Source organism: Triturus cristatus, chromosome 2_2 (assembly GCF_964204655.1).
Source record: "Triturus cristatus chromosome 2_2, aTriCri1.1, whole genome shotgun sequence".
Taxonomy (NCBI): Eukaryota; Metazoa; Chordata; class Amphibia; order Caudata; family Salamandridae; genus Triturus; species Triturus cristatus.
Genome location: NC_140582.1, coordinates 1,117,285,068 through 1,117,310,678, shown reverse-complemented (window position 1 = coordinate 1,117,310,678; position 25,611 = coordinate 1,117,285,068).

Sequence of the window (25,611 nt, the reverse complement as noted above, 5' to 3'; positions counted from 1 at the left end):
GCACAGATACAAACACATACATGCACTGACCCAGAGACAGAGAACTAGGCACAGATACAAACACGTACACGCACTGACCCAGAGACAGAGGACTTGGGAAACAGATACAAACATGTACACGAACTGACCTGGAGACAGAGGACTAGGCACAGATACAAACACATACACGCACTGACCCACAGACAGAGGACTAGGCACAGATACAAACACATACAAGCACTGACCCGAAGACAGAGGACTAGGCACAGATACAAACACATACACGCACTGGTGACTAGGCAAAGATACAAATACTTACACGCACTGACCCGGAGACAGAGGACTAGGCACAGATACAAACACATACATGGACTGACCCAGAGACAGAGGACTAGGCACAGATACAAACACGTACACGCACTGACCCAGAGACAGAGGACTTTCGAAACAGATACAAACATGTACACGAACGGACCTGGAGACAGAGAACTAGACACAGACATAAAAACGTACACGCACTGACCCGGAGACAGAGGACTAGACACAGATACAAACACGTACACGCACTGACCCAGAGACAGAGGACTAGGCACAGATACAAACACGTACACGCACTGACCCAGAGACAGAGGACTTTCGAAACAGATACAAACATGTACACGAACGGACCTGGAGACAGAGAACTAGACACAGACATAAAAACGTACACGCACTGACCCGGAGACAGAGGACTAGGCACAGATACAAACACATACAAGCACTGATGACTAGGCAAAGATACAAACACGTACACGCACTGACCCAGAGACAGAGGACTAGGCACAGATACAAACACATACACACACTGACCCAGAGACAGAGGACTAGGCACAGATACAAACACGTACACGCACTGACCCGGAGACAGAGGACTAGGCACAGATACAAACACGTACACGCACTGACCCAGAGACAGAGGAGTAGGCACAGATACCAACACATACGCGCATTGACCCAGAGACAGAGGACTAGGCACAAATACAAACACATACACACACACTGAACCAGAGACATAGGACTAGGCACAGATACAAACACATACACGCACTGACATATAGAGACAGAGGAGTAGGCATAGATACAAACACATACACGCACTGACCCCGAGACAGAGGACTAGGCACAGATACAAACACATACACGCAATGACCCACAGACAGAGTACTAGGCACAGATACATACACATACAAGCACTGACCCGCAGACAGAGGACTAGGCACAGATACAAACACATACACGCACTGATGACTAGGCAAAGATACAAATACTTACACGCACTGACCCGGAGACAGAGGACTAGGCACAGATACAAACACATACATGCACTGACCCAGAGACAGAGAACTAGGCACAGATACAAACACGTACACGCACTGACCCAGAGACAGAGGACTTGGGAAACAGATACAAACATGTACACGAACTGACCTGGAGACAGAGGACTAGGCACAGATACAAACACATACACGCACTGACCCACAGACAGAGGACTAGGCACAGATACAAACACATACAAGCACTGACCCGAAGACAGAGGACTAGGCACAGATACAAACACATACACGCACTGGTGACTAGGCAAAGATACAAATACTTACACGCACTGACCCGGAGACAGAGGACTAGGCACAGATACAAACACATACATGGACTGACCCAGAGACAGAGGACTAGGCACAGATACAAACACGTACACGCACTGACCCAGAGACAGAGGACTTTCGAAACAGATACAAACATGTACACGAACGGACCTGGAGACAGAGAACTAGACACAGACATAAAAACGTACACGCACTGACCCGGAGACAGAGGACTAGACACAGATACAAACACGTACACGCACTGACCCAGAGACAGAGGACTTGGCACAGATACAAACACGTACACGCACTGACCCGGAGACAGAGGACTAGGCACAGATACAAACATGTACACGCACTGACCCAGAGACAGAGGACTAGGCACAGATACAAACACGTACACGCACTGACCCAGAGACAGAGGACTAGGCACAGATACAAACACATACAAGCACTGACCCGGAGACAGAGGACTAGGCACAGACATAAACACGTACACGCACTGACCCGGAGACAGAGGACTTGGCACAGATACAAACACGTACACGCACTGACCCGGAGACAGAGGACTAGGCACAGATACAAACACATACACGCACTGACACAGAGACAGAGGATTAGGCACAGATACAAACACGTACACGCACTGACCCAGAGAAGTAGAACTAGGCACAAATACAAACACATACACACACACTGAACCAGAGACATAGGACTAGGCACAGATACAAACACATACATGCACTGACCCAGAGACAGAGGACTAGGCACAGATACAAACACATAGACGCACTGACCCGGAGACAGAGGACTTGGCACAGATACAAACACGTACACGCACTGACCCGGAGACAGAGGACTAGGCACAGATACAAACACGTACACGCACTGACACAGAGACAGATGACTAGGCACAGATACAAACACGTACACGCACTGACCCAGAGACAGAGGACTAGGCACAGATACAAACACATACACGCACTGATCCGGAGAAGGAGAACTAGGCACAAATACAAACACATACACACACACTGAACCAGAGACATAGGACTAGGCACAGATACAAACACATACATGCACTGACCCAGAGACAGAGGACTAGGCACAGATACAAACACATAGACGCACTGACCCAGAGACAGAGGACTAGGCACAGATACAAACACATACATGCACTGACCCGAAGATCGAGGACTAGGCAAAGATACAAACGCATACACGCACTGACCCGGAGACAGAGGACTAGGCACAGATACAAACACATACACGCACTGACCGGGAGATAGAGGACTAGGCACAGACACAAACACGTATAGACACTGACCCAGAGACAGAGGACTAGGCACAGATACAAACACATACAACACCAACATAGTGAAACAAGAGAAGTATAGTGGGACTCCCGACAACCGAATTAAAAAGTGCAGGAAAAACAGTAAGACAACAAATGGAATTACATGCAAGTGCCTTGAGATGGCACTCGTTAGTTGTGAACTATGTAAGTGTAATCACCAACTCACTCTTTCGGCTGGAGAAGGAAGATCACCAGTGACGACAGGGTGTAAAAGAGCATAAGAGAGTACGAGGGTTTATATAGTAATAATAATTATTATAACAATAATTGTAGGAATAATAAACAGTGCGACCTAGGCAATCAAGCCTTCTGGCAAACCTGAATCCTGTGACTGAACCAATTACATATACCGCCCAAGGGTGTATGAAACATTTCCTTTTCCGATAGTGTAAACTCAAAATATGACCCAAGCCCAAAGACTTTGTGGCAGCTTTCCCAGCCAGTGTCCAGTAGCGATGTAGAAGGTGAGCACTCCATAGAATACCTGGTCCTTCACGCAGTCGTGGTCTTGCCCAACATTCACAAGATGTACGGGTCTGCATGGAAAGGGTTGACACAGGACCATGGACAAAACGTTAACTTGTGTAAATGCAAGATTGGGACATGAGCCACGAGCCAGAGTTACTTGAGTTAGTCTGTTGTTACTGACGCAGAATGCTCTTAGAAAGCAAGGGGGCCTTACATCAAGTGGCCCCAAACTCTGTTGACCAAATTCCAACTTACTACGTGTGCAGCAGAGCAACCTCGCTAGTTGGAGAATGCCAATAAGATATACTCTGGGGTGGAATGGGTGCAGATGGAAACAACAGTGCATCAAACGCATGGGTGGTGTCCAGGTTTCATTGAGTCGGTGGTTGCTCTTGCCACAGGGGAGCTGTTATACAGAATGGTCGGCCATTGCTGCATGGACTATAGGAGAGCTGCTTTAATAGTACTTTAATAGTGTGGCTGGACAGTAAAGCAGGAAATGCAGGAGAGCTGTTGCAACAGCACTTCTGTTGATGGCCGCTTTAGCAGGAAATGATGACATGAGGACAGTTGCTGCCTTGGGCTTATGCAATGTCTCTAATTTGGTTTCTCCACCCTGGAACTCCCCAATAATTTTTTAGGTACACCTTCCTTCCTTCACAAAAACAACAGCTATGCCACCCCTTGGGAGGTGTCGGCTTTTGCTACATTCCCAGATTTACAAATCATGTTGTAAATCTGGAAATGTGTCAAATGCCATGGGTGTTTCTTGGGGACACCCACCCCAACGCCCAATGCACGCCTCCGTATCGAAGTGTGAGGCAACACAGCGGCTGGCATAGCTTTGCTTTACTGCATATCGATGAGGTCATAAAAAGTCAGGCAGGGTGGCTTTACGTGGCCTCATAGATATGGTTCTGCAGCGTGTCCTGCTGGTGCGTCATTAAAAGTGACGTTCTAGGGGAATATGGGGCTTGTAAGTGAGCTCCACAGGGTTTAACCAGGTGCCGCAGAGATGTAGGAACATGGGCCAATCATAGATGCAAAGTAAGAAGGAACACATAACAAATGTATGTGTTCTGAAATCTACTTAATGCATATCTTTCTATATATTTTTTAAATTCCTCTTCTTTGCCGTCTGAGTTTATTGAAATATTCACAAACGAGAGCAAATAGTTTAAGAACGGTTCACCTGGGAAAGCAATCCTAGAGTAAATACATGCTGTATGTGATTTACATTTTAAAACGCTAATATGATGTACTAAAGTTTATTCGAAATGTGTTCATTTCCTCATCTGCACGTTTCAGCTGTTTACCTCGTGCGTACCGCATTTCTTTATATTTCCATAATAGAACAGGAAGCACTCTGACGTGAAAGGGGAAGCTTTCACTGATCCAAGCTTCAACCAACAGAGTAATGTCTACAAGGAGGGCCCTTGACCCCGGGTTATACAATGAGCATCAGAGCTCTACAGCAAAGGTTAGATGTACAATTGAATGCTTGATGTACCCTTGTAAAACGTTCCATTGGCTGCCCATTTCTTTATCAGCTATTTTTGTGCTTGAGGTTACTTACCTCAATATGGCATCGCCCTGAAGCTGGCCCTTGGGGACTGGCGTCATTTATAATGCCAAAACAGTCATAAGACACACAAGTGACAACAGAACAGGTCAAGAATTCCACTTCATTTTGCAAAAGGTATTTCCTTGATCCAATTTGGGCACTTGGGGTTTTAGACAGTGGACTATATAAATAAATCCTGAGGGAAAAAAATACTTAATGAATTCAACAGACTGCCCAATAAAGTGTTGCAAGATGCATCTAAAATCAATAAATCTTTTCTCAACTACAGCTCATTGGACGTCCAAAACTCAAATGCTAGAAACTGAATCCAGTGGAAACAACTTGTAACAGGTGAAGTGGAGTCCTCAAATACAGAAAACCAACCAACCAACCGGTATCCGTGTTTTTGTGACTTTCAGCAATATGATTTCAATATTTAATATCTACAGGGCATATCAGCAACAACCGGCGATAATTATTGCTAAGCGCACTTAGCGCTATGATAATTATCACCGGCTAACGTGGATTTTTAACGCTGAGATAGCGTGCTATTAGCAACGCTTATCTCAAAAGCAATAAAAATCCTAGCGCTAACTGCCTAACGTGAGATTATCGCTGGAAACCCAGCGATATTCTCACAAAGATTGGTGTTAGCTTGATGATAGGGCCTCACATACTTAGCCATGATATTCACCTTCCATAGGATATCATGGCTAAGTCAGTCCTGAAGCAGGCGTAAGGACCCTACATTTCTTGCCGCTATGCTTCATAGCGTGGGGCTTGGTGATAGGAGAAATGTCGCTCAGTGACATTTCTCCAGTCATGTCAGGTCAGGAACGCCCACTTTGCATCTCATTAGGGAATCCGGGCGCTAATGCGAGGTTTCATGCAATAGCGTGACCTTACTGATTAGGCGTTAAAATTATCGCCGCTTTTCACCCGAAAACGTACGCAAAAGCGGCGATAATTTTATATCGCCTCGTTGCTGATATGCCCCTACGTCCCTTATAAAGATCAAATGAGTTACCTAAATTTCTATATGCACGAGTTACTTAAATATCTATGTACACGAGTTACTTAAATCTCTATATACAGAGAGCATTTCAAATACACCGAAGGGCACCCAGATTAATAAAGTCTTACCCTGGTGTTCTGCTGCAGCGGCCTTCGGTCTTACCCTACTGAATTATTGGAATTCAAAGGAAAATGAAATATATTTGTTTATGAGTTAATCTATGTTAACGAACAGCAGTTGAAAGTGTCCGAATAATCCAGATTTTCTTTTTGACTTCTACAGGGACTCGAAGTCCATAAATATTTTTTAAGCCACACTAGTCTGTAATATTTAACTATCAACAATAGCCAGTGCAGTAAAGTTCACCAGTATTTACGGAATTCGTAAACATGGCCCTCTTAGTTCCATTTTGTAAACAGCAAATTAAGTATTCAGTAGCATTATTCAAAGGAAGAAATGATAAGGGAAAACAAAACTGTGGCTCACAGACAGACCAAGCAAGTAATTGTAAATTTTAAATCGTTAGCAGTGGTGCAGAGATCCAAGCCATGAAAATTAAATCCTCCCAGCTTTTTTTTTCGTAGAGGAACTGATTTGATTTGCTTTAAAACATCCCTAATGCAGTGTGGAAATGGTTTCGTTTGATGTATACTATATCATCTAGTTACCTGCCATGGTCAGAATTTTAAATTGTAGATTTCTATCTTACACCAGGAAAGTAAGTGTCATTTAGAATAATCTCACAAAAATGTTCATCTCCAATTGCTTTGGGCGTTTTTATGTCTCAAGATGATCCACCAGTTGAAAAGATACTTTTACTCCGAACAGTAGCACCATGTGGCATGCATACCAGGGCAATGGTGAGCTATGTATAAGCTGATCAACTCTTGCAGACAGAGTATGTCTTGTAGGTCGAAAAGTTGTTTATTGAAAGTTAACCCAAGTTTACACTGTTAGACTTCGAACTGTCTTCGTTTCTGCTTCAGAACACCACAAGTCATGCAATGCAAATTGTAGAGGCTTAACCAGTTGGAAAGCCTGACTGCATGTGGAAAATTGTTGCAGTTCTCAACATATTTAATTGCTAAACTCAACTAAAGTTTATAAACAGCAATGACAGTCTCATGTAGCCTGCAAGATTCAGGTGTTGTTTGTGTTGGACTATGTGGAACGCAGCCATCTTTACATTTCAACAGTAACACCTCCTTCAAGCTCAACCTCTGAAGCAATAACATTGTGAAATGGAATCTATGTGGCGGTCTGGTGGAGCTATGAATAGCAAAGATAATCTTCACAAGTATGGCAAAGAGAACTTTGACTAAAGTTATTTCAGAATGCACATTGTCCATGGGTGAAGCCAGTCAATGTTTCAAAACTGTAGGGTTGTATTATGCTCTGATGGGCCGGTGTTATAGCTGTCAGCCTTAGGGTGGTCTTCCCCCAAACGTTCAGCATAGTTACCTCCATTTTGTGCTAAAATTGTTTTTGTTAGACTTAGGACTCTGTGCACTTTACGACTGATAACCAGTGTTAAAGGGCTTGTGGTCACTCCCCTAATTGTGGCTTAATAAGCTTACACCTGATTGGCACATTAAATTTACTTATAAGTCCCTTGCAGTATGGTACACCATATACCCAGAGCCTGTAAATTAAATGCTACTAGTGGACTAGCACCACTTATTGCGCCACCCACTTAAGTAGCCCTTTTAAACATTGCCCCTGGTCTGCCATTGCAGTCTGCATGCAGTTTTAAAATGCCAAGTTGACTATATATAACTGCCTTGACAATCTTTAAACTCCTCTTTTATTGCATATGTCACCTCTAAGGTATGCTGTAGGTAGTCATAGGGCAAAATGTACTGTAAATACAAGTTTGGACATGTGCTTTCAAGTTTTACTTGTCCTGCTACAGCACCCGGTTACAACGGCATCATGAAAAACGCAATCTTCTGGGCTCTGCGCTTCCTGATGCTTTTGGTTTTTTAAATAAATGAATTGACGATCCATGGACCAGAGTTCCGCCTCCCGCGCCCAACTACCGACATAACGTCAGATGCTACTCTCACTCGGCCGTGGCGGTGTGTAATGGCGGCTCCAATGCCTACAGGATATCCGCCGATCTGACCCTCTTTGTTTTCTCTTGGTTGGCGGCCACATGAAAGCCACCTAGCAGCATGCAAAGTCTTTGTAAAACGCTCTATTTTCCCAAGAGCAACATTTGAATCAGTCTGCTGCAGTCTGCCTTCTGCCTTTTGGTCTTGGTCTGAAAAGCCCTCTGGTTGCCCTCTGGTTACCTTTCTACGTTCTGGAAATTTCACTCTGTGAAGAACTAGTGTAACAGAACCAGTTCACGGCCACCAGGTTTCTCGCTGGGGGGTAAGTGCATCGCCCTGCAGGTTGTTAAGGCAGGGCATGGTATAGCTACCCGGTTGAGGGCCGCTTGGTGGCAATCTCTTACAAACTGTGATTACAAACTGTGTTTTCTGGTGAATGCCTCTTAGAGACTGTTGTGAGATTGGACGCCACAACCATCGCAGCCAGTATCAAGGGGACTCAAAGCCCCAGAAGCCCACACTGCTTTCCTGGAGCAGGGGCTGTAACGCGCTGTTTGTGTTTGCTCAACAAGTGACGTCTAAGGACGCTAGGCCCCAAGCCTTTTTATCTGGCCACCTGGTAGCTGCATTTATTTAATATTGCCTCAATACCTTGTATTCAGCCCTTGCTATCAATTCAATTGTTCCTACTGGCATTCAGTTCAAGTACCGATCGTTTCAATCTTCACTTTCACCATCGCTCATTACACATTACACCTACATCTGTCCAAGCTCTGACTCCATCTTAGCAATGAATGAGTGAATCACTTTACAAGACATCCCTGTATGTACTCAGTCACACAATGGCAAATTCTAATCCCACAGTCATTGCAATAACTTTTGTAAATGAGAATGAGCAGTTGTCTGCCAAGGAGATGCCTGGGGAAGGAACTCTCTTTGTACAATTAACTCTTTCTGAGGAACAACAAGGGGTGGCAAACACTAGTACCCATTCAACCCCTACAAATGAGCCAGGAAATCCTAGCAGTCTCAATTTGATTTCATGGAATGTGGCAATTTAAAATAAACTCCAGAGTTCTCTTCATATGTGGCTGCCCTTTACTAAGTTCAGGGACTTGATCAATTCAGGAAGATCCAATGGCTGCAGGAAGTGAAATCCCTGCTCCCTGCTATTGGCCTAGAAGGACTGTGGTAATCAAGGGATTGTGCAGGGCTGCCTACCACGGAATTACTTAAGAAATATTATTGGCATTGGGTGGCCCAGTCTTCCCTTTCATATTTGTCCTGGGGACTCCCAACTACTGAGTTCATGCAGTTCAAACAGCTTGCTTCATATGAATCTTACATGGATGCTATTATGATTCCTCAGGACAGGAAGCCTGTTTATGCAATCTAGATTTGGTTTGCTCCCAGTGAATGCTTTTACAGCTTCCTGGACCCACTTTCCACTGATTTACAATATTGTCCAGGCTGTCCTTGTGCTGTGGAATCGATAGGATATATATTTTTTGCTTGCCCACTGTGCAAACGGCCGAGAGGCAAATGGTTAGTTCCCACATGCAAACGCTTTGGTATCCAGTGCCATCTAGAGGAGCTGCGCCTCTTAAAATCTGACGCTAGCTTTGTAGTTGTCTGCACGGTAGCTATGTTTCTTGTCACCATGTGGTCTATTAGAATGTTTGTCCTGAAGCTATAACATAAAAATTCTGGATATTGTTAAGATATTCTCTTTTATTGTACCTTTTAACCAGTTCTTACATTTTTACATATTATTTCCTGTTTTAATGTGTAAGTCATGTCTTTACGGTATTTACCATTTTAGCTCCATATAAATAACAAATTCACTGTTTTACGATGGGCCTTGCCATTTATTTTGTTATGGGCCCGCTGTATTTTTGTGTTTCACTGCTTTGTACCACTTGTATTTTTAGCACAAATTTGAACACATTTTTGTTACATTTTCAGCATGTATCTATTAACTTTGGGGGGCGTTAGGATGGCAGGCGGTTTGCCACCGCCCATCTGGCGGTGGCGAGCCACCCGCCATATTTCACCGCCCGCCTACCATTTCCCCCCGCCATATTATGATGGCAGTGGGGACCCCGCCGGACGGAAAGAACGTCCGCCGTTTTTCCGCCGGTCGGACAGGCGACCGTGCAGAAAAGGGCTACAATATGGTGCCGGTGTCTACAAGACACCGCAATCCATATTAGGATGCAGGCGGCAATTGGCCTTTCAATGGCGGCGATGGAAAGGCATGCGTGTTTTGTGTTGGGGGCCCATTGCGGGCCCCCAGGGTGTTGGGGGATTGGGGCGTGCACTTGGGGGGTACCCATGGTACCCCTCCTACATTTGCATGCACAAAGTGGCAGGCACCGCGTGGTCGGTGCAACTTCGGCAGTCGGTCTCTGGCTCCTTTGCAATGGCAGGCGTAATGGGCCCCTTAGTTTTAATGAAATGTTTGTATCCTTACTTTTATGGTCAAAAGACCGAAATAAAGTTTATGACTGACTGACTTTTCCTGGTAGTGGAATACTCTTAAATTCATGATTTACTACTGTGAGGCCTGCCCTATAGGATAATGTTGGGTTGCCTTATTACATTTAACTGTGCTAACGTTTGGTTGGGATCAAGTAAGCAGTTCATGTTTGGTATCTATAGAATTGTAATGAAAAATCCTCTTTAATGGTTAAGTCGTATTTTGAATTACAAATTTGAAGATGCAACTTTTAAGAAAGTTGACATTTTCTTGTAGCCTCTTCTGAGTTACATGTCTGGGCGTAACTGAAAGTTAGACCTTGTAAATTCCTTGCATACAGTCCAAACTGTAAGGATTAGGTGTCCCTGAATGGGCCAACTGCTGGCAGAATTGGGGGGTGGAGCATGGCACAACCCCACCCCAACAGAGGCAGTCGGCATAAAAAGAGCTACTCTTCGGTTCACTTTTTGGACCCGCTGAATGGATCTCAGAGGACTGCCTATTGTGCACTATGCAAGACTGATTGCCATACATGGAAGGACTGCTTTGCTCCCTGGAACCTGACTTGAGCCTCAGAGGTCACACCTGATATTTGAGCCCTGCATCTTTACCTGAACCCAGGACTACCAGAGTGACTCCAAGAACTAGTTTGCTGGTTTTCTTTTCAGAGTCACAAGGACATAAAAGGTTCATACCAACGTGAACCTGCACCTGGACTCAGGCTGAGTAAGTCCTGAACCACCAAGTGTTATCCCACCAGTCCTCAACCCTTGGTTGTGGTGCTAATAGTTCCCAGATAGCCAAAATCCAAAACTGACGACTTTTACCTAAAAACTGCTCTGAGAACCGACACAATACTGGGAACAACCTGCACGTCTTTCTACCAAAAGTGCATCAACACTCAGTCTGACTCAGCCTGCCTGACTTTACAGCTGCATCCACTGCATCCTTCTCTGTAACAGGAAATTGTGTTCAGTAGTCCTTCACCAAAGGAGTATCTGAACCCATGGAACTGTCCACAGCTACAGCCTTCTGCCTTATCCTACTGCAGATTTTTGACAGAAAAGTCCAAAAGTAGAAATTCGACCCAAGAGACCCTGATGATGACGCTTGCTCAGACATTGACCCACTGAATTGTACTTTCTCAGAAACATTTTATCCAAAGGTGAGTATGACCAGGTCCAATACATGCTTTTATCTAAACAGCACTCTGTCACGGGTGCCATATTTTCTGAATTTTACACGGTCTTGCGCAACTACATGTCCGTGTTAGGCACTTTGATTTTTTACGCATTATTTTAATAAAAACGTTACAAATTTATAACTCTGGTTCTACTGATTGAATTGTTGTCCCAATGGTGTCAAATAACTTATTAAAATGTACTGTATGTGTCTAAATTGGTGTGGGATTTTTTTTGTGTTGTGTTTTCTCTTTCTTGCTGCTTGTGTAGTGCATAAATACTTTACACATTGCCTTTAAGTTAAGCCTGACTGCTATTTGTGCCAAGCTACTCAAGGTTAAGCACAGGTTCATTTCGTGATTTTTTTGTGCTTCACTCTGCCAGGGATTGAGACTGTTGCTTAACCAAGACTCACACATCAGCCAACCAACTACTCAATTTCCCAATTTCGGTTTTTACTGTTGATTTCAGTGTTATACCACAGCACTACCTATAGTAAACCCAAATGCATGCTACCTTGCAAACTACCCTATTAGCAAATAGTGGGCTGCTTTTTTAGCTATGTGATTTGCTAATGGGGGCCACTTTTATTTTAGTGCCCGAACAATTTTCTTTCCCAACCTGACCCTGGTCATGCATTTTCGGTGTATGACGCACAATAGGGTATCTTCCAATAATTCTAATGGGACCTGTAGTTCAGATGGACATTGATAGAATGATGAAGCCAAATCATAGTAGAAGAATTGTCTGTACCAATAGCACCATGATATATATCTGTGCAGGGAATATACAGGTGAATTGAAGTTAAAAGTATGTAAACACCACCCACATGCATGACTGCAAAGATATGACTCCAGGTTCATTGTGACTTGACTGCAGTAATCAACCTCTAATAAAAGTGTATTGTCTTTAGGAATATCTACTTTTATACGGTTCACTGACAGAATTGTACATGCAAATGCAGGGGGGTACCATAGGTACCCCCCACATGCAGCCCCCACCCCCTCGGGGGCCGCAACGGGCCCAAAGGCATTCTACGCCTGTCTTTTTGCGGCAGGATCTCCTCTGAAAAAGACAGGCATCGTAATGCCCACGGCGGGGCCTGCACAGCACAGCTGTCATTGCCCCATTGTACCGTGTCCCGCAAGGCGGGCAGAAAAGGACCGCCTTGCGGGACCACGGCGGACGGTCTTTCCGTCCACCGCGGTACCATTCCCATTTCCACCGCCATCCTAATTTGGCGGTGGGAATATTCAGGTTGATGGCGGGCAGATCGCCACCGCCAGGCCAGCGGTCCTCACCGCCGGGCCGGCGATATTCTTGCTGTCGGTATTTCTGTTACAACAAACAATTGATGGACGGAATGCTGACAATGCAGACATTCTCCCCCAGTCAAGAGATCTGGGTTAAATCCATCGTTCTTTTGCCCACTACACCACCCCAGTTTAGACATGGCCATATGCAAATCAGTCTTGACCCTGTGCCTCATGGGAACAGTCCAGCCCGAACTGCCAAGCCATGTCTTCCCTGCACCGGAATCAAGCATCCTAGGACCGGTTTCTGGCTATCAGCCGTCAAACCGGTCCTAGGATGCTTGATTCCGGTCCAGGGAAGACATGGCTTGGCAGTTCGGGCTGGACTGTTCCCATGAGGCACAGGGTCAAGACTGATTTGCATATGGCCATGTCTAAACTGGGGTAGTGTAGTGGGCAAAAGAACGATGGATTTAACCCAGATCTCTTGACTGGGGGAGAATGTCTGCATTGTCAGAATTCCGTCCATCAATTGTTTGTTGTAACGCTTTTCGCCCTATGTGGGATGGGTATTCCCAGACGTGGGACCCGTGCTCACTACGCCACTGGAGTCAAGCTATCCTGGCTGATGACGGCTGATAGCCAGAAACCGGTCCTAGGATGCTTGATTCCGGTCCAGGGAAGACATGGCTTGGCAGTTCGGGCTGGACTGTTCCCATGAGGCACAGGGTCAAGACTGATTTGCATATGGCCATGTCTAAACTGGGGTGGTGTAGTGGGCAAAAGAACGATGGATTTAACCCAGATCTCTTGACTGGGGGAGAATGTATGCATTGTCAGCATTCCGTCCATCATTTGTTTGTTGTAACGCTTTTCGCCCTAAGTGGGATGGGTATTCCCAGACGTGGGACCCGTGCTCACTACTCCACTGGAGTCAAGCTATCCTGGCTGATGACGGCTGATAGCCAGAAACCGGTCCTAGGATGCTTGATTCCGGTCCAGAGAAGACATGGCTTGGCAGTTCGGGCTGGACTGTTCCCATGAGGCACAGGGTCAAGAGAGACTGATTTGCATATGGCCATGTCTAAACTGGGGTGGTGTAGTGGGCAAAAGAACGATGGATTTAACCCAGATCTCTTGACTGGGGGAGAATGTATGCATTGTCAGCATTCCGTCCATCATTTGTTTGTTGTAACGCTTTTCGCCCTAAGTGGGATGGGTATTCCCAGACGTGGGACCCGTGCTCACTACGCCACTGGAGTCAAGCTATCCTGGCTGATGACGGCTGATAGCCAAAAACCGGTCCTAGGATGCTTGATTCCGGTCCAGGGAAGACATGGCTTGGCAGTTCGGGCTGGACTGTTCCCATGAGGCACAGGGTCAAGACTGATTTGCATATGGCCATGTCTAAACTGGGGTGGTGTAGTGGGCAAAAGAACGATGGATTTAACCCAGATCTCTTGACTGGGGGAGAATGTATGCATTGTCAGCATTCCGTCCATCATTTGTTTGTTGTAACGCTTTTCGCCCTAAGTGGGATGGGTATTCCCAGACGTGGGACCCGTGCTCACTACGCCACTGGAGTCAAGCTATCCTGGCTGATGACGGCTGATAGCCAGAAACCGGTCCTAGGATGCTTGATTCCGGTCCAGGGAAGACATGGCTTGGCAGTTCGGGCTGGACTGTTCCCATGAGGCACAGGGTCAAGACTGATTTGCATATGGCCATGTCTAAACTGAGGTGGTGTAGTGGGCAAAAGAACGATGGATTTAACCCAGATCTCTTGACTGGGGGAGAATGTATGCATTGTCAGCATTCCGTCCATCATTTGTTTGTTGTAACGCTTTTCGCCCTAAGTGGGATGGGTATTCCCAGACGTGGGACCCGTGCTCACTACGCCACTGGAGTCAAGCTATCCTGGCTGATGACGGCTGATAGCCAGAAACCGGTCCTAGGATGCTTGATTCCGGTCCAGGAAAGACATGGCTTGGCAGTTCGGGCTGGACTGTTCCCATGAGGCACAGGGTCAAGACTGATTTGCATATGGCCATGTCTAAACTGGGGTGGTGTAGTGGGCAAAAGAACGATGGATTTCACCCAGATCTCTTGACTGGGGGAGAATGTATGCATTGTCAGCATTCCGTCCATCATTTGTTTGTTGTAACGCTTTTCGCCCTAAGTGGGATGGGTATTCCCAGATGTGGGACCCGTGCTCACTACACCACTGGAGTTAAGCTATCCTGGCTGATGATGGCTGATAGCCAGAAACAGGTCCTAGGATGCTTGATTCCGGTCCAGGGAAGACATGGCTTGGCAGTTCGGGCTGGACTGTTCCCATGAGGCACAGGGTCAAGACTGATTTGCATATGGCCATGTCTAAACTGGGGTGGTGTAGTGGGCAAAAGAACGATGGATTTAACCCAGATCTCTTGACTGGGGGAGAATGTATGCATTGTCAGCATTCCGTCCATCATTTGTTTGTTGTAACGCTTTTCGCCCTAAGTGGGATGGGTATTCCCAGACGTGGGACCCGTGCTCACTACGCCACTGGAGTCAAGCTATCCTGGCTGATGACGGCTGATAGCCAAAAACCGGTCCTAGGATGCTTGATTCCGGTCCAGGGAAGACATGGCTTGGCAGTTCGGGCTGGACTGTTCCCATGAGGCACAGGGTCAAGACTGATTTGCATATGGCCATGTCTAAACTGGGGTGGTGTAGTGGGCAAAAGAACGATGGATTTAACCCAGATCTCTTGACTGGGGGAGAATGTATGCATTGTCAGCATTCCGTCCATCATTTGTTTGTTGTAACGCTTTTCGCCCTAAGTGGGATGGGTATTCCCAGACCTGGGACCCGTGCTCACTACGCCACTGGAGTCAAGCTATCCTGGCTGATGACGGCTGATAGCCAGAAACCGGTCCTAGGATGCTTGATTCCGGTCCAGGGAAGACATGGCTTGGCAGTTCGGGCTGGACTGTTCCCATGAGGCACAGGGTCAAGACTGATTTGCATATGGCCATGTCTAAACTGAGGTGGTGTAGTGGGCAAAAGAACGATGGATTTAACCCAGATCTCTTGACTGGGGGAGAATGTATGCATTGTCAGCATTCCGTCCATCATTTGTTTGTTGTAACACTTTTTGCCCTAAGTGGGATGGGTATTCCCAGACGTGGGACCCGTGCTCACTACGCCACTGGAGTCAAGCTATCCTGGCTGATGACGGCTGATAGCCAGAAACCGGTCCTAGGATGCTTGATTCCGGTCCAGGAAAGACATGGTTTGGCAGTTCGGGCTGGACTGTTCCCATGAGGCACAGGGTCAAGACTGATTTGCATATGGCCATGTCTAAACTGGGGTGGTGTAGTGGGCAAAAGAACGATGGATTTCACCCAGATCTCTTGACTGGGGGAGAATGTATGCATTGTCAGCATTCCGTCCATCATTTGTTTGTTGTAACGCTTTTCGCCCTAAGTGGGATGGGTATTCCCAGACGTGGGACCCGTGCTCACTACGCCACTGGAGTCAAGCTATCCTGGCTGATGACGTCTGATAGCCAGAAACCGGTCCTAGGATGCTTGATTCCGGTCCAGGGAAGACATGGCTTGGCAGTTCGGGCTGGACTGTTCCCATGAGGCACAGGGTCAAGACTGATTTGCATATGGCCATGTCTAAACTGGGGTGGTGTAGTGGGCAAAAGAACAATGGATTTAACCCAGATCTCTTGACTGCGGGAGAATGTATGCATTATCAGCATTCCGTCCATCATTTGTTTGTTGTAACGCGTGTCGGTATTTCTGTGTCATGATATTTCCACTCGATATTTGTGTAAGTCGATATTTCCAACTACCTATTTTCTGTCTGAATACCCGTTTAGACATTATGGGTGTCATTTCTAAGTGTACCTTGCATGCCCACAGGGCGAGATACTTAACGTATAAATAGCAACTTGGCCTTGAAATTATGTGGCAGGGGAGCACCAAATTATGCAGTAGGTTTGACTAAATTATGCGGCAAGAAAAGGTAAGTTATGCAGCATAATGCTGCACTTTTTTGGATAGTATTACTTCATTATTTTGACAGATGTATAAATGTCTGGGCAAATATTTACCCTTATTAGCACCAGTTTAAGAACCAATTACAGAAATAAGCAACTGGGGGATGACCAGTTCACCTTTGCAAAGGGCCTTTCACTGCACACAAACAAACCACATTTTTAGTAAATTTTGATCTGTTTGAGATAGAAACAATTATTTGCTATAAATTCTGCAGATTATGCATCAGATGATGGATTACGTGAAAAATGCAGCATCTATATCCAGTGGCCCTGCTCATGACTTATGGACATGATGAAAAGGTGTTGTTATGATGCCCTCATGATGTAAATGTATGCCATGTATTCCTAAAGCCCCCTTGGGTAGTGCCCTTCTGTTTTTTTGTCGCATGGAGGACAACCTCCTTATTACTGGGGGTGAGAATAGGGAGTTTTCTGGTTCCCAATTCATTTTGGGCACCAGCAAAGTCTTGAATGAGACAGCCTGGTGTAGCATACTACCCATCCTGTGTACCTGCAATGGTCTACGTCACAAATAGAGCTTAATAATACATGTCTTTAGTCTTCTGCGTGTAACTGCGAACTCAAAATTCTTAACCAGTCTTCAGTGCAATCCACTCTAGTCACAGTTCTACAGAGCCCATCTTGAGCCACAAGGGTTCCATCATTTCTAGTTCGCAATTCACAATACCTAGAAGAAAGGTATTTTGCATATGACGTCACTAGTGATGTTAAACACACACACAGGATGAGTATGGGAGGAATTTGCTAGCCACTCCCAGGATTAAGTTAGCATGCTTGGCTAAGGGAGGAACTTAGGGCAGCTATTACTGCCCCAATTCCTTCCAAGCCACATCAACTGGCTTGTTCCACTTTTTTTGTTGGTGGGAGGTACTGGGAGAGAGGGCAGAAACAGCAGCCCAACTCCTACCTCCCTTGCCATCCTGCCTACAGAAAAATTGAACCAGGAGATTTAGAATGGAAGACATTTGATACAGAATGTTCGTAGCTCCTAGACGCTTAGGGCAAATTGTAACCAGTTTTTGTGAACAGTAGAGGATATAAGATTTCAGATTACTTTATAAAATTCAAAATCGTAGTTGATAGTAATATGACCTACTTCATCTATGGGGCTGCCATCTGGTGAACCTCTAGCATATTAGTTTTACAGCAAATTGAGTATTTTTTGGGGGAAGCACTTTTTAGGCCTTCCTAAAGCTTGTTCATCTTACAATTGTCACCTTGAACTGGAAGTCCCTTTTATTTCAGATCAGATCCACATTGCTGCACCACTTTTTTGGCATTCGGTGTGGAGAAGGGAAGGACTGAAGCTCACCCAAAAAATCCTGAAAGACTTCCTAAACCTTGACGGTGTACTAAAGTAAAGTGGCTCCAATTTGTCAAGAAACGTTTTTACACCATCGGTCATGCTAATTTATTTGATGATCCGTCCTCATGTAGGTCCATTTCAAGATCTGAATTGAAAGAATTTTTGCTGGAGAAGGAGAGGAGTATAAGATGGGAGTCAAGTTGTTCAAAGTTCAGGGTTAAACTATATCTTTCAGCACCAAGCTTGAATTCAAATGACTATTCATATCTGACTTTTGTGACAAATCGTAAACACAGATATTTATCAACCAGGTTTCGGCTGAATTATATCCCCCTTATGCTGGGTTATCCATCTAATAAATATTCTATGGAGGCCCTCACTGTTTGTCCCTGTGATCCCCGCTCCTCCCTATGTGATCTACACCTCCTATTCTTTTGCACTTTACACAGAGAGGAAAGGAAGATATATATTTATCTGCTATTGCGCAGCCTTAAATTCAGACAATGTCGCCCAGCTCTATACTTCTTAAAACTTTTATCTGACCCTTTTACTTGTTACTGCCTGGACTCTTTTTTTCAGCAAGCCTTAAAAAATAGGAAACAGAATTTGCATTATGTGTCAATATAAAAATAAATTGTTAATGTGATATTATCTGATTTTAAATACGTATGTAACTTATGATGAAATCCTAAGTGGTGCCATTTTATATTCAACTTATATTTTATGCAATTTTATTATAGGCATTTTTTGAAACTTGTATGTATGTAGTATACTCTTAATGGTATTGTTTTTTTTATTGGTGAAATAAAGTGATCATGACTGACCTACTTCATGAATATTAAAGAAGTAGGTCACAAATTGAGACTTATTATGATTGGAAGCCATCATAGGGGGATGGCTGTCTACTAGGCTCAGCAGACCACTAAGTCTAAAATCTATTTTCAATAAAGTAAACTTTGTTTTGAAAATGGATCCTGTTTTCCTTAAAGGAAGCAAGCTGCATTTGAAAAGAATGTTTCCTTTTTTCAAAGGTTTGTGTAAGAGTGGGTAGTGGTGGTTCACTGCACCACTGCTTACTCCCTAAGGATTTTGTTTGATTCACAAAGGGAAAGGAATCTCAAGGGCATTCTTTCCCTATTGTAGACGTTTAACTATCTCCAATTAAGAGTAGGTAATATTTAAAAGTTTTGTGACTGGATTTTGGTTACAAAACATTGAAGTATATCATAACCTTATCAATATTTGGAAGGGGCTCCTCAACACACCCCTTCCAAATTTCGATTTGGAATGGAGGTCATCAGAAGATTATCAACTCCTAAAATGGGTTTAATACATTTCAAAAAAGTACTTTAGTGGTTGCAAAGACAGAATTGACGTGTCAGTGACTGTTAAATGCTAAGCGAATCTGCTTTCTAGCTCTGAGCGCAGCAAGGAGCCTCTGGATATTTAAGAATGAGAGAGAAGGTTTGCAGACAGAGAATCAACATATTTCCATTTCAAGGGAAACATAATTATTCTTGCTTCAATTGATCCTTGTTATGGTTACAGACTGGGATGATTATGAGCCCAATGCCAGGCTATTCCCACCCTTGTCCAAATACTGTCTACCCCTCATTTCATGGCTACTGGGTCTTTCTAGGAGTCAGCCCAGACCATGTAGGTACTTCACAGGAAACCAGTTTAGCTGTTTGGATCAGGTACGATACCAACAGCAGCATTCACTAGTTTTCACTGTACCACAGTCAATGCAGGGAAGGCTAATGATGGCAAGGAAATTATATGCGTTTTCCCACTACCCTCATTTATTAGGTGCCACTGATCTTACCTACATGGCATTTCTGGCACATCAACAAGGGGAGTCGCTTTTATGCAACAAACACTGCTTACACTCCATCAACGTGCATGCTGTTTGTTATGCCCAGGGTTACTTCACTGGTGTCTACCCTGCCTTTCCTAGAATCACACACAACATAAGTCAGTTAATGCAGGCTGGTTGGCTGCTGTAAATTTCAGTGGACATGAAGAACCGGGTTTTTAGAACCCAGCGGCGCCAGGGGCACGCCCAAAGTCTTCGGGTTCACCTGTCTTAGAATACAGAGACACAGGATACTTCTTGGTGGCGTCAGAGATCAAATTTATTGGCTGCAGCCAGTAACAGAAGTCCTAGAAGTCATCACGGTATGAGTTCTCAGGAGACTGCTCAAATTTACAAAGCAAGTCATCCCTTTTTATACCAAATACATCACATTTCAGACAAACACCCATTCTTTTACAATTTGTCCAATCACATGTAACCATATCAAAGGTATCGCATGACGGTAAAACCCTCTTCTCAGTTGTCCGGCCAATGATCAATCATTGAACAATCACAGCATTCTTCTTTAGACAAGCCGGACAAACCCATAATAAAGAGACCACGACCCATATCGTAAACGGACCATAAAAGAAGAAACAGAAAACAGATAGAAGTAGGATGAGGCATGTTTGTGTGCAATAAAACTTTACGAGGTCCCGTGCTCTGACCCTTTAATCAAGATCAGCTAGCGGGCAGGAACTGGTTTGGCAGGGTCGGCCTCAGGCAACGAGGTCAGTTCACCCAAATCATGTAGGAGTCAGCACAAACTCGAGCTAAGGTGCGCCTGTCCAAAAAGACTCGTTTGACCACAGTCATCGGCCTATGTGAGGGCAACCACAAAATGGCTACCATGCGTATAATGGAACCCAGGGTTCGGAACGAAAAACCCTAAATACGCAGTGAATCCATTGGTGTAATGTGACGAAAACACGCGTACTAGCCGAACTCACTAGTTACGGTTCGCTGTTACCAAAGTCGTAACGGAACCAAGATATTTATAACGCAGATTCGGAACCTCAGACCCTCCTTTTGCCCTTACATAGGCAATCTCAGTCTGCATCTGAATCGATGTCCATATTCATCAAATCCTCAAGGTGCTGTTGAAGCATCATCTTATCTCTCTGTACCTTTCTCAAGACAGGCGGTCTCCTAACACATGTAGTAGCACAAAGGCCACATATGGCAGGACCACACTGTACACAGAGACAACACAAGAAAAGAATCGCTAAAGCCACACCAATGATCGTCAGAATCTTCCATCCCCAGGCGGATAACAGTCCCCAAAACCATCCAGTTAACGACCAATCTCCTCCGTCCGTATGTATTGACTCGGAGATCTTATGTAGCCTGGAGATGGCCTCGTATACTGTTGGAGCATTATCTGGAATGAAAACGCAGCAACTCGATTGGATCACTTTACATACTCCATCTCGATCTGCAAGTATGACATCTAAAACCATACGATTCTGCAACGTCATAAGGTGATCCGCTTGAAGCTCAGCTGTCAAATTACTAAGGGCACCGGCAGTTTTGTTTATGGTGGATTCAACCACTCTCGTCCATTGCCGCAAGCTCCTGCTGTTGTCCATAGGTCCTCAAAACGGTAGGAAACCCTTAAAGAAGTCTCCTACTTCTTGTCCAGCGGTATCTTCCTGATCGAAGACACCCCTAACAACTCTCGTCTTGTGGTAATCTGCGGCAGCAGTATACGTAGGAGGCAACAAATATCCAACATAACACGTTCCCGAAAAATCAGGGGGCAACCATGTATATGCTCTGTTGTAACAAACAAAATACGTACCCTTGGCTGCCAAAAACGGCGGGGAAGACTGAGACGTAAAGACATACGTCTGAGTACAAACACTCTTCCCTAACTGAGCTTTCGGATTCCTGCCAATACCTTGCAGACAAAAATTACCTCGGTGGGGTACGATCCAAATCGGAGGTGCCCTCTTTCGTCTCTGCTTTTCACTCAGGCTAACACTGTATCCAGTCGCGTTCCAGCCAACATAAGCTAGTAACTCGTCCTTGGGAATAGTCCTATACGTATTGATATCCCTACTCATATTCGCAATTCCCTTCACCAAGGCTTTATTACTCGAGTTATCACTTATGGAACGCAGGGGATAGACTTCGATAGCATAAATGAACATTGTCTGGAAAGCCCATAGAGACCCATTCTGACTAAACGGCAGAGCCAGATAGGGAATACCTCTATCCGTAGTATGTGGCATAAGACCACACACCCAACAATTAGTGATGTTCACTACCAACTGATGTTGATGCAGAAGCTGTACAAATGAGTTATTTACAAATTCTGACCTTCTAATCTGCTCGTGTTCGGGTAAGATATGAAAAGAATGCAAAGAAGTAGTAATAGGAAAAGACGTAGTTTGGGAAGTGGGTGCAGAAGTCAATTGGGTAGAAAAAACAATCCAACCCACCAAAGCTAACGTCATGCTAAGAAACATCAGAATACATGTAATCGGAAAACATTTGAGATGCATTATCCTGCATAGTTTCATCTTAAAGTTTGTTTTCTCAACAGCTCTCTTGATCTCAAAAAACTCCATCCTCTCACCGTGCTGTTCGCGGCGGTTGGTTTTCTTCTGCTAAGGAGTGCGTCTGTCAGTCCAGGGAACGCCCTAGGACCAACCAGAACCATCGATCTTGTGTCTACACGGCTGCAATCCTAAGTCTTTACACCGCGACCTTACAGCTGAACCCCGATGGTGGTTCGAAAAAGGAAAAGAAAAAAATAGATCAAAACAGTTTCTTGGCTGAGAGAGTGCTGTTCTCAAAACTAAAGGAATTATTTGTTCTTTATTAGTCCATTGTCTCTAGACCGCAGGTTATAACGACTTTTACCAGGCTCTGTCTGACTTCGAAACAACAGTTCAGGTTCAGTGGTGTCCAATCTTAAAGGTGAAGGCACAGCTGCTTGCAAGACATCGTCATCTCCTTTCTGAGACCTTGTCCATACCAACTCAGCGTCGCTAAACGGTGTGAATTTCGGCAATCTCTCAATTTCAGTGTCAGCGATGCCTTCGCGGATCCACTGGTCGTACGGCAGAGGTAAAGGTACCCTCTTACAGTGTACGCCGTGGATCCAATTTCTTTTTCCGAAGACTTTTACAGATGTCCTTGTAGATAACAACACCTGGTGAGGGCCCGTCCAACGGGGCTGATCGCTCTTAGTCCTCTGGAAATTCTTCACCAGGATCCAATCACCAGGATTGATAGTATGACCTGGGTCCACAGATGCTGGTGGCAAGCTATCATTAACCTGTTGATGCAAGACACGCAATTTAGCCGTCAGGTCATACAAATAGTCCCCCAACACAGGATAATCGATGTCACTAAATTTCGTTGGTCTCGGCACTCCCCAAACATTTGCCGGTCGACCAAAAACAATTTCATACGGACTAAGTCCAATTCGGGAATGCACTGTAGTTCTAGTTGACAAAAATGCCAATGGCAAGGCATCGGGCCATTGGAGACCAGAACTTGCCTGAATCTTGGCTAACTTCAGCTTCAGAGTGCCATTATAGCATTCTACTAAACCAGCTGATTGGGGATGATTCGCAGCGTGGAATTTCTGCTTTATGCCCAAACCCTCACACACTCTCTTCATGATCCTGCCCACAAACTCACTTCCGTTATCACTCCACACCCTCCTTGGCAACCCGAACCTAGGGAAATATTCTTTGAGCAAGACTTTAGCTGTGGACAAGGCAGTATTATCTTTTAAGGGCTATGCCTCTACCCATCTAGAAAAGGCACAAACAACTACAAGGACGTTTTTCAAATTGTTGCATCTTTCCATGTAGATAAAATCCAATTGCAAAACCTCGAACGGATACGTCGGAGGCGCGAAGTGACCAGCTGGAGTTGGAGTTCCCTTACCAGGATTATACATCAGACACACCATACAATTCTTGACCACATTCTCCACACACTTGGGAATTCCTCCATTCTCCCACACTGGAGCCAACAGCTTACAAATCCCTTTCGCACTGATGTGAGACATTCCATGTGCCATCGTAACCACCGCAAGCACATACGCATCTGGTAACATCCATCTTTGGTGTTCTGACAACTCAACCCAACAACCAGTCGAATCCAATCTACCCGTAGTTTCTTTCCACATGCTTTTTTCACTCTCCGTAGCTTCGGCCTGAATCGATTTCACACTCTCAATCGTATCCTCACACATTCCAGCCGCACCAATCCATCTCGCAGGGCCTGAAACATACATTTGACCCATCACATTTTTCGCTGTTTCTTTCACAACTTCGTCCGCAAACGCGTTACCACGACCAACATCATCCGTAACCTTCCGGTGAGCACTACACTTCACGATCACAACTTGTTTCGGTAAAGTAAGTGACTCAAGAAGCTCATTCACCAACTGTCCATGTTGGATTTTAGTCCCATGTGACGTAAGAAATCCTCTCTCTTTCCACAAGCGTCCAAAACTGTGTGTCACACCAAACGCATACTGACTATCGGTATATACATTCACTCTCTTTCCTTCAGACAAAACACACGCTCTTGTTAATGCGATCAATTCGGCTGCTTGTGCCGAATTATAGCTCACTCATGCAGTTTCAACAATCGTACACAATGTCGTCACGGCATATGCCGCAGTCGTATCACCATTCGGGAGCTTGTAGCATGACCTATCAACCCATAGCGGATTGAAAGAGGAGTTTCTTTTAGATCAACTCTACCCTTCGTTTCCTCGTCTGTCCTAAGAAAGCAATCATGCTGTTCTTGACCATCCGTATCCACAGAAATCGGCAACAATGTCGCTGGATTTAATACGTTACACCGTTTAATGTGCACGTGACTGGCCAAAAGCGTCAACTCATAACCCGAAAACCTTGCACTAGTAAGATGCTGAGTCTTTGTTCTGTTCAATAAAGTATCCACTGCATGTGGAACCATCACAACCAACGTATTATCCATCACCAACCCAGCAGACTGTCGGATGGAAACAGCCGCTGCTGCTGTAGCTCTCAAGCAACTCGGTAACGCTCTAGCTACCGGATCCAAAGTCGACGAGAAATACGCACATGGACGCTGCTTCTCACCAAACTGTTGCGTCAAAACTGACAATGCACAACCCTCTCTCTCATGAACGTAGAGTGTAAAAGGCTTACTGTAGTCAGGAGTACCCAACACCGGAGCAGAACACAACGCGTCACGCAATAACTTTTCTGACAATCGTCAGACCAGGGAAGAGGATTCGGTGTATCCTTACAAGTCAAAGCCAACAAAGGTTTTGCCAACAAGGAAAAATTCAGAATCCACTGTCTACAGTACGACGTGATACCCAAGAAAGCGCGGACCTCTCTCTGCGTACTAGGCACAGTCATTTGAGCAATCGCTCGGATTCGT